Source organism: Sceloporus undulatus, chromosome 1 (assembly GCF_019175285.1).
Source record: "Sceloporus undulatus isolate JIND9_A2432 ecotype Alabama chromosome 1, SceUnd_v1.1, whole genome shotgun sequence".
Taxonomy (NCBI): Eukaryota; Metazoa; Chordata; class Lepidosauria; order Squamata; family Phrynosomatidae; genus Sceloporus; species Sceloporus undulatus.
The window spans coordinates 152254217-152270627 of record NC_056522.1 but is presented as its reverse complement, the minus strand read 5'-3'; the positions used below and the strand labels follow the sequence as shown (position 1 = coordinate 152270627).

General features: G+C 38.9%; 1 long non-coding RNA gene across 1 annotated transcript; it reads left to right on the top strand.

Moving 5' to 3' along the window:
- Positions 1–2350: 2350 nt before the first annotated feature.
- LOC121919784 lies at positions 2351–13932 on the top strand. Its single transcript, XR_006101583.1, has 3 exons — positions 2351–2521; positions 4087–4202; positions 13821–13932. It is a non-coding gene; the product is annotated as an uncharacterized LOC121919784 (long non-coding RNA).
- The last annotated feature ends 2479 nt before the right edge of the window (positions 13933–16411 follow it).

The window sequence follows — 16411 nt, the reverse complement described above, 5'->3', positions numbered from 1 at the left end:
AAGTGGTCTTCTTGAAGACAATGCTGAAACTGGAGTCTCAGAGACGGCAGGAAATGTTTGCAAGCTGTGCAAGGTCCAGCAGAGGCACTTAAAACAAAACATCATGTTTCAAAGGAGAGCACTTCATGCTGATCCTTCCCAAACTGGACTCCCACATCCCTCACCACTACCACAGTTACATTTCAAGTTTTAAGGGGGAAGGCTCACAATGAACCCAAGTATTTTAAAAGAGCATAATGATCAAGCCCCTTCTTTTTCTGTCCATAGGAAATAAACATGATGCAGAAAGCCTATTTGGCTCTCAAACATTAGGACGGATTCACAGTTTGTTCCAGAGCACACTCAGAAGCAGACCTACAAAGTAGGCAATCTATGGCCTTGGATTCTACACAGCCAGCATCCTGTAAGTGACACGAACAGATGTAAATTGCTTTACACATATGGCATACTTTTATTGGGCAGAGCATAACACCCTTATCCAGTTGACTGGAAGGAAAGCAAAGATCCGCACGCAAAGCACAAACTGATGCTCATTGGGTGGGTGGGGGTATGTGATTTTCAGTGGGGCTCTGCTCATTCCCTAATGGGACCGGATGCTCCACTTTGGAGCATGTAGAGATCCAATGCAGAACATGTACCGATGTACATAACACAGTAATTTTGTAGTCAGCATAGATTTATAGTGGTATCTGATGTAGGAACTATGTAATGCAGGTGGAGCTTAACTCCACTAGTGGTTATTTATACTGCACTGCAGTAATGTAGGATCTCAGCAAATGCCTGAAAACTTTAGACACTGATCACCTATGGTTCTTTCTCTCTTTTTTTATGCAAACAAGAAATACTGGAGCAAAAAATGTCATAATAAACTCCTTGTGTTTTACCATTTGGAGTACTGTTTTATTGCAGCCAGTATAACATATCGGGACAAAGTCAATGTCATTTTTTGGCAAACTGACTTGTGATGCAATGAAATGACCCCATTTGGGGGATAAATTCTTCTTTGGGGACAGAAGAATTCAGGAAATACCCCTACAAATCAATAAATGCCCATTTTATTGTATTTTATCATATTGTATTTTCCTGTTATTCCATCATATGTTCTCCGTGGAACAAATGATTCTGGACATACAGATTCCCCTTTGGATATGGTGCATTTTTATACCACATAATACACAGAAAGCCTTGATATGGTCATGGCATAGCCCAGAATACATATAATGCAAGGATTTTGTTTTAATCCCAGTGCATGATATTTAATCACATAAAACCAGATACTTAAAAACCTCTATTGTACCTAGCTATCTACAGAATTACTGAAATGTTCTTAAAGTGCTGTGGCACTGGGTTTAATGCAATGGAATCAATATAATAGTTGTTAGGTTTGTCCCATCCTCAGTACTTGTGAGCTGGTGCAAGGGAAAGCAACCCGGTGCACTCCAGAGGTTATTAACTACAGCTCACTATAATCCCTCCCATTCCACCAATCTATCTGGAGGAGAGGAAGGGAAAAAAAGCAAGGAAGTGGGGAAACCCTTCAAAATCTTGTAATCTGTACTGCATGGATCTTGTTCCAGGCCTCAACAAACAATTGAAAATCATTGTTCTGAATCCCAGTGCCGCAGGAGTTATGTATTAGCCATGGCATGCGTTATTTTTAAAAAATAGATGTACAGCAAAAGAACTCACTAGACTATTTGTGTTAGTAGCACAGATCAAAACACAGATGGAAGCCATACTCTAAAGCCTCCTAGGCACATGCCAATGGGGACTCAGAAATATTCTATCTCAGTGATGCTTCTTCTAAAGGAAAATGTTGTGGCATGGCGGTGGTGGGGAATATATTACAGGACCATGACAGAGAATATTTACGAGACCAGTCTACTGCTTGCAGAATGTTGCAAAAATATAGTAATAAAGATAAGCAAAGGGCTAATCCAGGATGGTGCAATAGCTCTTATCATCCATTCTAGTAAATGTCTAATGCTCCTCTCATTTTAACCACATTTATTTTCACATAAATTCCTTTACCTTGTAATTGCTTCATAAAAAAAGCATGACTAATTGGTTTAGATATTTGCTATCCCTTTGGAAACAAGTTTTTTCATGGCCTTCTGGTATGCTGTATAAACCAGCTGATGAATCTGTTGTTTACAATGATGGACAGGAAGTAGTTAGAGTAATAAAATTCTACAAACCGGTCTTACTCCTCCTTCGCCAAATCACCCAACTGTTCTCAATATGTGCGAATATTTTTCACATGAATTCACTGCAGAACATTATTTTTCTGATCTATACCAGATACTTGGCTACTCGAGCAAGATGAGAATATCGGAGTGTATATTTGAAAATCGTGCATTCTGCCTTCCTTCGTGAATAGACATGTGCAACGGATTGTAAAAAAATATGTGGGAACTGGTCAAGCCAGTCATCGCTCATTTTTATGAACTAATTTGGGAAATTGATCTCAGCTTCAAGAAATAGGGAGGTTTAGGAAGCTTGCTACTTCATACTGGACCAGGTTAGTTGCCCATTAAACCCAGAAGTGTCTGATCTCATTGGCTGCTGCCAGAGTTTCAGGCAAACAGAGGCCTTTCCCATCATCTGTCAACTAATCCTATTAACTGGAGATACTTGTGACTGAAACCTAGCCCTTGTGCATGCAAAATTTGTATGTAACCTATTACCTAGTATAGAACATTCTTGCACAGCCATACAGTTCCTGCAGATTTCTTTATTTGCTGTTAATAGCAGTTCAGGTACATAGATATGGGGCTTAGTGCAAAATAGTTTGAAGACTCTAGAGGGCTCATGGGTTCAGGAAAAAGCTTCAGGCAACTTTTCTCTAGGTTCTCTTTCCAGAATATCTTTTTACCTGATGGTCTAGTACAAAATCTGAGATGAACATGCTTGCAATTGCTCAGAAAAATGTCAATGATAATGGCACTGGTTGGGAAATCGATTCAGTGAGCATTCTCTAGATAAAAGCTCAGCTAGGTGCAGGCATGTATGTATATACTGGCCACCTACTGGAAGGATCTCAATCTGCAAAATCTGTACATTTGCAAGTAGCTCAGGAAAAAAAACCTCATATTTATCTTGAGAGTCACTCGAAACTGGAAGCTACCATTCAAGGTTTTGTTGTAGTCCTATGTGTACAACAGTACAGTGACATTAGGCACAGGCATTAGAGGATCACCAAGGAATGAGAAGATCTATCAGATTAGACTTCTCCCCAGTTATTTCTATTCCCAATGTGAAGAAAGTCTCAATTTTTGAAAACGTCTTGAAGAAAAATTTTGGAAGAAAGCTTCAGTTTGATTTGATCTGAACTGAAATGCTCTCTTCTGTTAGCTTATGCTTTGTAAACCACTGAGGGAGTGCTTAAGTGCACTGATAAGCGGTATAGAAATGTACTTGCTATTGCTATTGTTACAGCTATCCCTAATATGAGGATTATGATATTGTCTCTGCTGTATATCTACTCAAATGAAAATGAGAAGCCTCTCAAGGAGAAATGGAGGCAAGTTTAATATATTTGTGGAATTAAATATATGAAAAACTCATATCTCTGGACATGGATGGCAGAATTGCTAATGTCTAATAGCTTAGAATGATATATAATATTTATTATGATCATAGACTAGTCATAAAACCTCTTTTTTCCCATTTTTCACACATTCAGTCTTTCTTAGAAAGCTCAAATTCTTTTCTTCCTGAACATAAGGAACATTTTGAATATAGATTGAACATTATTATGGGGGAAAATGAATTGAAACAAATCTCACTCAGGCCTATGGTCACCCTCCATCCTGAAGCTTTTAAGACACCTCAACAGTGCCATCTCCCTTGCACTTTTCAAGCAAAACGAATTATTCAATGTGCAAGGTAAGGACATTCAGAAGGCACAGTGCCCACCTTGTTATAAATGTGATATCTGGAGAACCACACTGTTGTTAGGCTCCCAACATTGCATGGCAGAAAATCATTCCCTTTCCACCCCTGTGTTCCTTCCAACTCTTGCACTGTGGCTGTGCCTCTGCATAATCTTGACTCACATTAACTCATGTGTATAATGTTACACAGATGCCTAAAATATGTGTAGGATTGCAGCCTGACTGCCTGACAGAGCATTTCCTGCATAATTTAAGATGTGAGAGAAGGGGAAAAGAAAAACTCAACAACCACGCAGATAGATAAAGGTAAGTGTGAATGCTAATGGTGTGCGCATATACAAAATTGAGACTCCATTCAACTGGACAGCATTGAAACAGTGTCTTGCCTTTCCGTCCCATTTCTGAAGTAAGTCTATTCTGGGCACTTCCCTCCCTCACCCCTCCCCACCTCTCTGTTTTTATATATAGTAGTTGAAGGCTATCACAGGATTTCAATAAGAAATTTCAGTGTTTTTATTAAGTTCATATGGAAAGTATAACTTTGCATTCCTGCATGTTTACAGTACTTTCCATAACACTCTGGCTGTCAGGGGCAGGGAGAGAAAAACCCAGCAGAGCTAACGAAAAAGCATTTAAGATAAAAGAACGAACCCTCTGTGGATGTCGCCAAAGCCATGGGATTCCTCCATGAACTATGTACCTCTTGGGAACTGAGAACAGTGGCCACTTTGCTATTTTACAAAGAAAAAAAAGTCCCAAATTCCTCCTATTGACTGGTCGTGCCTTTTTCCAAGCAAATGGGACAGAAATGAAGGAAAAATCAATATATGCAGCCTAGAAAAGCAAAGCCACTGACTGATACACAGTGAGCCTGGCATGAATTTCAGTAGTGACACAAGACAAACTTCTGTGTCTCAGTCTCAATTTCCCACCCTCCAATTACTTACCATGTATACATCTATTATGCCATCAGGTCCCCTGCAGAGTTAAAGTTTTGATGTTTTTAATTGTACTATTCTTTTAAACCATAAGTCACTCTGAGTTACAATTTTGGGGGGGGGGGGGGAAAGGATAAAAATAATGACAACAACAACAACAATGCCATGGATTTTACAGGGTTTTGTTAGGCAAGGAATAGTGACTGACCATTGCCTTCATCCGAATACAATACCTGGTATTACTTGCCAGTTCTCATTTGAGTACTCTGGCTTTGCTAAGATCAGATGGGATCATATGGGGTTGCTTTAAAACTGATCTACTTTAAGAGGTAGTTGCAAGGGTTTCAGAAGTAACTGTAAAGCTTGGAAATCTTGCTTTTTCGACAACAGCTCTTAGAATCCCACTTGGCATATGAAGCTTTTTGACATCTTCATAACCCACAATAATATGCAAACTATTATTGACTCTTACCTCTGAAGAATGAGTGTTCTTCATGAGTATTGTTTATTAGTTGCCATCAAGTCAATTTATGGTGCGTCTATGAATGAGAGACCTCCAAGTCATCCATTTATCAGCAGCCCTGCTCAGGTCTGACAGACTCAGGACTCTCTGAATGAGTCCATTCATCTTGAATGTGGGCTCCTTCTTTTTCTACAGCCTTGTACTTTGCTATGCATTATTGTATTTTCTAGTGAGACATGTCTTCTCATGATATGACCAAAGTATGACAGCCTAAGTTTGGTCATTGTGATTTGCTCTAGGACCCAATTATTTGTCTTTATAGCAGTCCATGTTATCTGTAGATCTCTTCTCCAGACCACAACTCAAAATGAATTGATTTTCCTTCCTCTAGTTTTCACCTTCCTTCCTTCAGGTCTAGTCCTGCTTTACATGTGATATTTTCAGTACCCAAGTTAAACTGATAGGGTGATATGATACAGCCTTGCCTAACCCCTTTGCCAATTAGAAACTATTCTGTTTCTCCATGTTCTGTCCTAATAGTAGCCTCTTGTCCTGAGTATAGGTTAAAATAATCTCTTTAAAAGCATTCCATTGTTTTTCATAATCTATACAAAGGCTTTGCTACAATCTATAAAGCACAGGCTTATTTTTTTCTGAAATTCTTTTTACACTCAGTTATCCATCATATGTTTGCATTATGATCTCTAGTGTGTCTTCCTTTTCTGGACCCAGTTTGAACATCTGGCATTTCTTGCTCTATATATGTAAAAGTCTTTATTAAATCCCTGGTGCCTCCCCTTTGAGGGATCGAAATGTATGTTGAGCATATCCGGTCTGTAGACCATTGTTTTGTTTTCCATATTTGTTGACAGATTTTGGCTAGAATCTCTGTGGATTGAAGCAGCTCTAGAAAGTAAGTGGAAGCTGCACTCAGAATATTTGAGAAAAATATGCTATCTCTTCATGGTGATTTGTTTTTCTCAAGTATTCTGAGTGCAGCTTCCACTTACTTTCTAAAATCAGAGGGTCATCTTCATATGATTCTACCTCAAATAAATTCTCTGTTTTCTAGATCATTCTTCATGCCACTATAATCAGGAAAATAAATGTTTTATGCAAATGAAACAATTTTGTTCATTTGTTTGTTTTGCATTAGGGATAAGCAATGTCACCAGTGTAAACATTCTGAGACATTTCACAGGTAGATGGTGCAAAGTAGTATACCTGTAGAAAATATTGTTCACCTGTAGTAAAGGTATTGTTTGTTTCTGAGGAAGCAAACTTTACTAGCAAGAACTGCCACACTGAAATACGAAATAAACAAAAAAATGTTGGTAAGGAGCTGAAAACATAAGAAAGGATTTACTTTTTAATTTTTTATCACATCTGTAAAATGAGCTTCAAATTTAAGTTACTTTTCTTTACAATAATAATCTCTTCAATTTTACAAGCCCTATATTATTTTTACATTTTAAAAAAACACTATAAACTTCATGTTTTATTGTTCCTTGCAGTTATATAAATTACTTTTGGCCAACATAAATGTAATTCCTACTGTGTGAACTGGGAACTTTGAATGTTGGTTTTCCTCAAGTTATAAACAATGTGAAGATATGTTATACTGGGTCACAATTTTCCACTGCACAGCAAAATATATAACTCACTTTTAATAACAAAACTGCATATATCATTAAAGTTTCCTGCTCTATAGAGTACATATTAGGTTACGCTGCTCAGCAAGGGATATCCTTTCCATATACCACAGTTTCTACAACATTGTTTGACTCAATGAAAAATATTTCACTGATTCATTAGCAAAACAGTTGTCAGCTTGAAAAATTATTCAAATTTGTCTCTATTTTTTTATTAGCCAGTCTAGAATTGCTTCTCATAAACTATTTCAGTAGCTCTAATATCACCACAAGCATTTTAATGTGTGTAACTCTATTGATTATGTATAAAACTGTGTTACAGAGTGAAACTGATTTATTACTAGTGAGAATCCCATGCAAAGATTTTTTTTATCAGCCTCACAGCATCTTTTGCAAGATTCCATCTGTTTTCCTTGCCATGAGTAGAGGACCTTTCACATTACAGAATTATACCACTATGACTGCATCTACATTGTAGAAGTAATGCAGTTCGACACCTCTTTAACTGCCATGGATCCATCCAACAGAATCCTGGGGTTTACATAGCTTTGTGAGGCACCAACACTCTTTGGCAGAGAAAGCTGAAGGCCTTGTAAAACTATAGATCCCAGAATTCCATAGGATGGAATTACAGAACATATTGATGTCAAACTGCATTATTTCTACAGTGTAGATGCATCTTATGTCTTCACTTTAACCAACATGAGTCCATCCTATGAAATTCTGGGATTGGTTGTTCAGGAAGGGTTTATTTAGTATTTTCACCTAGGGCTTGTCCTCAGAGGCTGAAAGAAATTGCCCATCCCCATTTCAGTATTCACCTGTGGAAATGGTACACATGGCTGAAATGTCAAGAAAACAGCCCCAACCTTTCCATGGCTTAACATTGGTTGCTCGAGTTCAAGCTGGAAAGAGGGAATGGTTGCATTGGTGTACAGATTGCACACTGCTGTGGTGACAGGACAAGGGGCTAAGTTGCTGCCCATGCCATTGCTCACCATATTTTGTTGTTGTTGTTGTCTGCCTGCAAATCAATCACAGAAGTGCAGACATGGTCAATGGCACCATCCATCCATCACATGCCCCGTAATGTGACATAACAACAAACACATCATAGTACCAACAAAAAAATGGGTTTTATAAAAACATTAGCAAACTGGTCGGTCCAACAGGAGCCCATGACGGCAAGGGTGAGAAATGCAGTATGTACAGGATGTGCTGGGGACATCATGGGTGGACAGGCACCTGTTGTTCCAGGAGGGGCTTGAAGGTTGCCTTGGATCTCCCTGAGCTGACCCATTTCTGGTCCTGTTAGCAAACTGCAGGTGGTGAGCATGATAAAGTGGTAGGGCAAAGCTGTGCCAATGTGTCACTGGACTCATTAATGCACTGTACAGCCAGTTGATAAACCATGCAATTGAGCAGATGGTTGGACAAGGTGGCCAATGGTTTAGTGGCTCGGTGGGATGAAGAATGCAATTGGCTGGTGCTAGCAGAGTGTCTGTGTGCTCATGCACAGTTCGTTTGCAGCAGAATGGGAAAAAATAATAATGAAGATTTCCATACCTGGCTGAATCATCGCTCAAACGTCCCTCAAAGGTGGAGGAAGCACACATGTGTGGAAGCCAGGTCATGGAAACGTTGCTCCCTCTAGTGTCCCTGAATCATCTCAAGAGGAGTGTATTTCCTATGAATGACTCAGGGATGCTAAGAGGGAGTGATGATTGCATGGCGATTGAGGAAGCATGCCAGCTTTCCACACATGCATGGTTCCTCCACCTTTGAGCAACGTTTGAGCAATGATTCAGCAAGGTATGGAAATCTTCAATGACATTGTGGAGCTTGTAGTTATGATTGCTCCTTGCAGTGAGAGTGGGGTGTGTGGACTCTGTATCAGTTGTTAGCCCATTGTGACAGCCATTGCTGTAGTCAGCATGTTCTCCCTGTGAAATGGGAAACCCTGGGAGAGAACAGGCTTTTCCCCTCCATCAGCTTTCAGCCCTAGAGAGCTTACTCTGGTGCCTCTGACCAAACTACAAATCCCAGAATTCCAGTTAGAGTGGAATCATAGTGCCATAATTGTGTGCTGTGAAAGAATCCTAGGTGTCACACTCTATATCCGGTCCAATTCTCTGCATATTAAAATCTTGTATATGTTTCCTAGGCAGGTGTGAAAATTTCATTTCAGTGCATTTTATAAGCATTTACCAGAATTCACAGGTTTCTCTGTAGATGGAATGCAAAGAATTTGATTTAAAGAACAAAACAAAACCAAAACCCCACATGTTGGAGAAACTGAAACTGACCTATGCTGAGAGACTCCCTTTCTTTTAACACTGAAACAAAATAGTCCTTTCCTTGCTGATTCTTATAAGATATTTGATTGCTAATTAGTGATAGGTGAAAAAAATACTTCTGTGGCAACCTAGGCTGGCACAATATGCTCCTTTCCAAAGCAGATATTCTTAGCCCTAGTCTGAGGAAATGGAAAGGTGATAGATGAATGTGCAGAACTATAATAAATGAATTTGACTGGTGCCATAGAGGTTTACCCCCTCTTGGTTTGCTTTTGAAAAATTTAACAAATTACATATTTCTTAACATTCATGGTGGGTTTAAGGGTTTTTTGTTTGTTTGTTTGTTTGTTTGTTTGTTTGTTGTTTTTAATGCAAATGTTGGAGAAAGAGAAATGGCAGGTTTTCCTGTCCCTGATGCTATGTAGGCACAGACATTCCTTTGTGGGAGAACATGAGCTGCTCAACTGATCATATGTCCTATGACAGTGTGCAACTTTTAGGTAAACACTGCTCCAACTGGCTAGGAATGACTACCTGTATGATTTGAGAACTGGGGTTAGTTCAAGTAGGGTAAGGATTAGCAAGAGCAGTGGCCCTCAAAAGATGCCCTTTAAAAGATTTTGAACTTCGACTCCTTGAAGCCTCAGCCACGTTGGCCAAATGTCTGGGATTTTGGAAAATGAAGTTAAAAATCCCTTAAAGAGCACAGTTTGGAGACCACTTAGCTAGAGGGAGAGGTAGTACATTAACACACACACACCAGTTTGGCTCCTTTCATCAGAAACACTAAAAAAATACAGATCTTGTAGATCATATGTTTTATTCTTATATTCTAAAAGAGAGAGGGAGGGTTAAGGAGATTAGGGAATATTTACTATTGTTTATGTAATTGTTTATGTATTGGTCTGCTGTTACCCACCTCAATCCTCAAAAGGGAGAGGTGAGATACAAATAAAATTATTATTATTATTATTATTATTATTATTATTATTATTATTATTATTCAGGATAGGGCACCTGGTCAAAAATAAGAATTCCAGCTAGACAACAGCCATCTACTTCTGTATCTACCTGTCATCCATGCTGTAGTGACAGTTTGTGGATCTGCTACCACAAGAGTGGCAAATCTGCTCTTCATTTGTGCCAGCCTGTGGGCAGAGTTAGGATGCAGCATCCACACACTACATGCCCTAAGCCCGCCCCCAGGCATGTTATACACATGATATTTTCAGTACACAAATTAAACTGATAGGGTGATATGATACAGCCTTGCCTAACCCCTTTGCCAATTAGAAACATGTGCCAGACCACACAGAACGCGTCATGATGACACCCCTCTTGTGCTGCATCCACATGATGCAGCACCGAAAGGGCATCATAAAGCTGCACCGCTGCAGCTATGGTGCCCCGTGGAGGGCACAAAAAGGAGCCACTTTTTGCGGCTCCTTTTTGCATTCTTCAGAGGCTGGATCAGGGCCACAGTGTGAGGTTTCTGCAGCCCCAATCCAGCCAGTAAAGGGGTGGTTGCAGACTATTTGTATAGCCCCTATCTTAAAGAAACCCATTACTTTGAGACGACGAGCTCAAACAGACAGGCCAAAATAAAGCTGCTTCAGGTCACTTTGGAGGTATGCTGTTTAAATGACACATGCATCCTAAGAGGCCAGAAGCCGTGTCAAAGCCATGCTCCAGTCCTAAGGACTGAAGCACAGCTTTGGCACAGCTTCTGGCCTCTTAATATGCATGTGTCATTTAAACAGCATATTTCCAAAGTGACCCGAAGCAGCTTTATTTTGGCCTGTCTGTTCGGGCCCTACAGTTCCTCTTGTCCCATTTCCTACTAACCTTCAGTTTTTCTGCCTTCTGTCCAGCCCCACGTACTTGTTCCACCATCAGTGCTTTCTTCTCTTCTTGTTCTTCAGCCATGGAACCACATGTCCACAAGTAGCCCTGGGAAGTCATTGTGTTTTTATTGCTGCAGAAAAACCACGGTCTCTTAGCTTACAGTTGCATGGCTGTACAGATATTGCTACAATAATTTCTATGGTAAGCCATGGCATTCCATATAAGTAGACAGACAGACAGATAGACAAACTATAGATCTGAGGTTGGAATTCAAATAAAGAGTCTTTAAAATTAGAGATTCTTTTTCAAAGGAAAACAAAAAAAGAGTATCCCAAATACAGAGGCTCATAAGTTGCTCATGAGCCCCCCCTTCCCTCCCACACTGAGAATTAAAAATGGAAGGAAATGTGTTTGCCTCTTGAGCTTCTAAGGTTACCACAAATTATCCCTCTCCAAACCAGAAAGACATCAATAAACTGGGATTTTACTACATCTATTAATCATAATCACAACTAAACAGAAGAAGAAATATTATATCCATGGGGGGTAGAACTGTTCAAGAGAAAAGATTGTTTTTGTTTATTCCAGTCTGTCCTCTTCTTTGTTAAATTTCCCCTAGCAAAGTTATGTAAGAACTATTTGAAAACCAAAGAAGCCTGAAAACCTTTTAATAAATTGTGATTTACAGAATAATGTTGTCTAGCTTATGGTTCACAAACAAATAATATTTTCAAATTATAAAAGGAATTATACTTTGTAGAGGAAGAAGTACAGTGCTAGTGGTAGAATGTCAATGGTGCTAACATCATTCTTTTTTCACATGTAGGACTTCCATTGGGCATACACTAACTTCTTCTTAACATCAGATTTAAAACATGGCTTTTTATTAAAATGTTTAGAGTTAAATCGTTAGGGAATTGGGGAATGGTTTTAAACTGTTTGAAGTTATTTTAATTATTACATTGTTGATCTTTACATTGTTTTAATTATACTTATTATTATATATACATTAAATTATTTTAATGTGTCAACTGCTTAAATTGATTTTATCTGCATGCTGCCCTGATAACATCTTATAGCATAGTACAGGACATAAACAGTTTACGAAATAAATAAGAATATTGATCACAGACTGCTATCTGACCCTAATCATGTGCAAGCAGACCTGGATTGGGAGGAAAAGAAAAGAAAATGTGCCATATACTGCAGTTGGGAAATGAAGCTGCCACATAGTATGACAAGACAAGGTTCAGCTGAGTAGAGATGTAATTCTTTCCTAATTTTCTTATCAAAAAGAAGCAATAAGTAATTTTGGCAATTTTTTTCATTGCTGAGAGGAATTTGGGACTATTGACATTTTAGGACTTATTCGGAACAAACTATCCAGGTGATTGTTCTATGCCAAAAAAACAACATTTTTGCTTTATTTGTATGTACTGAAAACTGCTGTATTCTGCACACAAACAAAAATAAGCAAATTGTGTAATGAATAAGCCCCGATTTGTGAAGATTCTCATCAATCCTGAATTCTTTTCATCAGGATTTTTCAACACTAAATAATTATTTTTAAAAATGCATTTAAAATACAGTGGGCCCTTCTCTTATGCATGGGATCCGTTCTGGACACCACCACCCCGTGTAAGGAAAATACTGTGAATGCTTGAACCCCATTTAAAATAATGGGGCTTGTGTGTATGGTGTGGCACAGCGCATGCACCATTGCGAATACTGGAGCATGGCTTTCAGCGTAAGCGTATGACATGGGTGCACTGTATTTTGAAATACAGTGGGCCCTAGTTATCTGCTGCAGTTTGGTTCCAGGATCCACCATGGATAACAAAATCCATGGATGATCAAGTTCCATTAGATACAGTGGCAGAGCAAAATGGTGTCCCTTATATAAAATGGAAAATCAAGGTCTGATATATGGAATTTATACTTTTTTTGAACATTTTCAAGCCATGAATGCTTGAATCCATGGATAAAAAAATCCGTGGATAAGGAGGGCTGACTGTGATGCCTTTTATTGGATCAGATTCGAAGGCCAATAAGAATAGACACTTTTGAGATACTTTAAAAGTGTGCTACAGAAACGTATTAGGCAAAAGGATGGAAAAAATGTCTAGATCTTTTATAGCTTTCAGAAGTGCAATCACCTTCAGAAAAGAAAGGGAAGAGACTAAATATCTTTATGTGTTTTATTTAAATTATAATTTGATGAAATAATGGCAGTTGAATAAGGAAAGGCAACTCACTCAAAGTATACTTTCTTAATATATCCAGGTTCTACATTTAGATTATTCTGATTTTAAAACATTAGTAAAAGTTATTAAATTTATGCAACAAAACTTCAATGAAAACCATTGAAAAAAATCTACTAGAAAATATGTACCCTTTTAAAAGCAAAATGATTTAAAGTCTTTATGCATACATTTTTGAACTAGCTATACAATTGAGTTTTGTTAAACATTCTGCATCATTTGACTTAATATTATGGCATAAATAATGTTGTACCTTAATTTATCAGTAAATGGGAGAAGGGATTATTTATTGGAATTGGCTCCTTGAAGCCCTTTGTTAGGGTAACAAAATGTTGGTTGCTATCTAATTCCCAGTGAGAGTATCCATTTCTCACACACCATCACTGTGTTCACTAATCATATTCCCTGTGCCACAAAAAAGGATCAAAAAATATTATTTGATTTCACACTTCCATAATCTTCTTGCAGGCGATCCCAGAGCTGTTCAAGGAACTATAAAGGAGAAGAACTACCATTATATTTGCTACTTTGTGGATACAAAGGGTCAAGTATGAAATCAAAATATAGGTAACATTTCATAGAGTCAATGGGGTTTCCTTCTATGTAATATGCTGTACGTATTCTGCTTTAACTGTATTTAAGTCTCACATACAAGTCATAATTCCATTTTTCATGCCTTTTTCTAAAGAAAATGTTTCTGTATAGCCACTTTTATATGGATATTATTATTTCAGTTTCAATGTCTCCCTTCTTTTGTATATCCACTTTTTAAAATGATTGACATGAACAGCAGACTTTGGATAGACAAATTCAAAATTACTCCCACCTTTCATATTGTAATGTAACAATTGGAATAAGTCATTTATATTGAACAAGACAGTAGAATTGACTACTCTGGATATAATAACTGTACAAATATTTATTTTAAAAGATCCAAGACAATGTTGAACATCTCCTGTATTATGAACGCTTAATCTGCACCAGAATCAGTCTTTAAAACAGGGAAAGGCAAAGGTGTTGCAGTCTAACAACATCTCTAGATGTTGTTAGACTGCAACACCCAGCATTCTTCACCCTATGCTATGCTGATTCAGGCTGTTCAACAACATTTAGGTGTTGGGCCCACCATTGAGAGGATATCTTCAAAAACATGACTGTCTTCTGAAAGCCATTTAAATAGAGGACATTTACTTGTAAAGCAGAACATATGGCCATCCCAGAAATCTTCACATTTCTGCAGGAGAGAAGAAAAGCTGGTGGAAGAGACAAATTACCATAATAACTCATTATTCCAAAGTCATTGAGAGCCATTGCTGCTTCCAAACATTACAAAATAATCAAGCTCTGAAAGCCTTCTCTTCAGTCTAGGTGTTACATTAAACTGGAGTAACAAAAAAGAGATGGTGGTGGGGAAATATGTGGAACATGTTATCAACGTGCAGAACTGGCCTCACATTGTGAAGATAGGCCACACTTGAATTGGGGATTTGGCCCTGTTACATGTAGACAGGCTGCAATGGGAGAAGGGTCTGGTTTAATTGGCCTATGTAGACATGTCCACAAATTCTCATCCTGTCACTGGAATAAATGTGACATAGGAGCGAAACAGACTATCTCGAAGGAATGGCTTCTTGCTGCCCCTTTGAGCACTGGATTGAGGCTGCAGCAATCACATGCTGCAGCCCCAATCTGGATTTCCCCCCAGCAAAAAGAAGCAGCAGAAAGCCACTCTTTTTGTGCTGGGAAAAAGGCGCCTTTGCCTCCACAGCCACATTTTTCTAGGTTTCTGCAGTGTAGTGTGTGTAAATACCATGAAGCTGCCACACATGCAGTCAACTGTGCAGTTTCCTGGTGGCGTGGGTGCATGCTGCTGTCTGAACACCATGCCCCCATTCTGCTTGAAGCCGCCTCTTTTTGCCAGTCTGTACCAGACCTGTTTCCTGCTATGTCAAAACACAAGAATTGTGATACTGAGTCAGTTCAAAATCTCATCTTCTCTGCCATTCTCTTTCCACCATTTTTGTCAATTAGTGTGCTGCAAAAGTAAAAGCTATATGAAATGTACTCATCATGACATTTCCCAAAACTATGCTTCCAACTCTGCTTTCAAAAATACAGGCAGCTCTGTTGGTCTATATTGACAAATCCAATCTAGAAGTGTCCACCTGCACCAGAAGCAAATATTTTGTAAAAACTAATGTGTTCTACTTGTCCACACAAAACCAGTCATGCCTAAATGTAGTACGTCCCATTGCAATAAGGAGACCTTATCCAAAAACACTGGCACTACAAGAAATTATTTTCCTTCCTCCGTTACTGTGAGAACTGCATTCAGCTGAGGGGACTGGGAAACTTGAGAAGTTGGGATGGCAGAGGATAGCTGTGTCCCTGCCAATCCAAGTTTCTAAGAACCTCAACAGACCAAGTCCTGTCTCTTCTAACCTACACTTCAGGAGGCTGTGAGTCCTGTAGGTATATAAATTGGCAAGGAGCCTGTCACTGTGTCCTGCATTTTAGATCCTTCATTGAGTAGAGAATTGATGACTGCCGGAGCTAGGTTGTGTGTGAAGGTCATGTTTAGACCTATCTGCTGCTGTTTATGTGAGACTACTCTCCCAGTTCCAACTAAAACTGCACTTTTCTCTTGCAACACTCAGCTGAGCTGAGCAAAAGTGGGCCAGTGGTTTAGGGGAGAAGCAGCTACCATCCCAGGGCCTTATCTGTCATAAAAGGACACACAAAAGGACCAGCTGTTTGCATACACAGCAGCTTGGCAAAGCATTTCACCAACTAACTTCTTTGACACAGCTGTGAAAGGAGAGCACACATAGTGGCTGAGGATGTTACCTCTGCTTTCTCCCCCAAAACTGTCAACAAGCAGAAGCTGTTTCAGCTGGCTGCTTGAACCATTTCCATTCCATGGCCTTTAGAAGTGCTGGACTCAATTGACCTCATTCTCTCCATCTCTTATTCCTTGTGTGTCAAGTCTTCAATTTAAAAGGTCAGCCTGGGGGAAAGAACTATCATAAAGCTAATCTGGTAAACCACTCTGGGAGCCT